The sequence below is a fragment of the Triticum dicoccoides genome, chromosome 2B (genome assembly GCF_002162155.2).
Source record: "Triticum dicoccoides isolate Atlit2015 ecotype Zavitan chromosome 2B, WEW_v2.0, whole genome shotgun sequence".
NCBI classification, from domain to species: Eukaryota; Viridiplantae; Streptophyta; class Magnoliopsida; order Poales; family Poaceae; genus Triticum; species Triticum dicoccoides.
In genome coordinates this window covers 818,053,378-818,054,221 of record NC_041383.1, presented here as the reverse complement: position 1 = coordinate 818,054,221, position 844 = coordinate 818,053,378, and the positions used below count along the sequence as shown (strand labels likewise).

At 44.5% G+C, this 844-nt stretch overlaps 1 pseudogene; it reads right to left on the bottom strand.

Moving 5' to 3' along the window:
• Positions 1 to 212: 212 nt before the first annotated feature.
• Positions 213 to 844, bottom strand: part of LOC119361562 — a 19,480-nt pseudogene continuing 18,848 nt past the window's right edge.

Below are 844 nucleotides of genomic sequence, written 5' to 3'. Positions count from 1 at the left end.
TCACTTGTAGTGATCCTAGGATATACAGGCTTGCGGACACAGCCAACATAGAAACAATTTTTTTGTCACAATGCACAAAGATAAGAAACCTTTTGATTACAACAAAGCCCGTCATACATGCTATGGCGGCAATGCACAAAGATACAAGCGTCAAATTGCATACAAGAAAAGATAAAAGAACGAAAGAAGGAAGGCAAGCAAGAAAGCATGTACTATTGCAGTGGCTCCAGCTTGAAGACTGGCTGCTTATAATGACAATCAACAAGTTTCTTCAGGTGCACACGTTGTTCCTCGCTGTAGGAACCCTTAAGCCAGACTGTCTTGAGACAGCACATATGCGTAAGCCCATCATGTCACCCAGAAACCCGGAAGAATGAACCTTCATAGCACTGGATTATCAGCACCTCAGCATAGCTGATTATGTTAACTCCAACAGTTACCTCTAACTTGGAGCTGCAGTCTATCTTGACGACCCGAGGATGGAAACAATCAGACCAGTCGCCGTACTGGAATTCACTCGAGCTAAAATTTAGCACTTTGTCTCCTTGCACCTTGATGCAGAGACGATTTAGGATATCACGACGGGGCAATTTGTCTTTCAAGAATAAATGGATGTCGTCTGGGCTTGTAATAGTCATCTCAAGATCCAACTTTCTGAGATTGACGAGAACCTTCATAGTGACTTCTGGCAATCTCGTTATAGGCCCGTACAGCTTAAGGCTCTTCAGGGTCTTGGGTGGCTTGAAGCTATCGTCAAGGCAGTCCTCATCGAATCGCACTGACAAGGATTCCAGATGGCAATTCTTATCCGAGAGGGCAGAACATAGCAGCGGCCAGTTTTTCT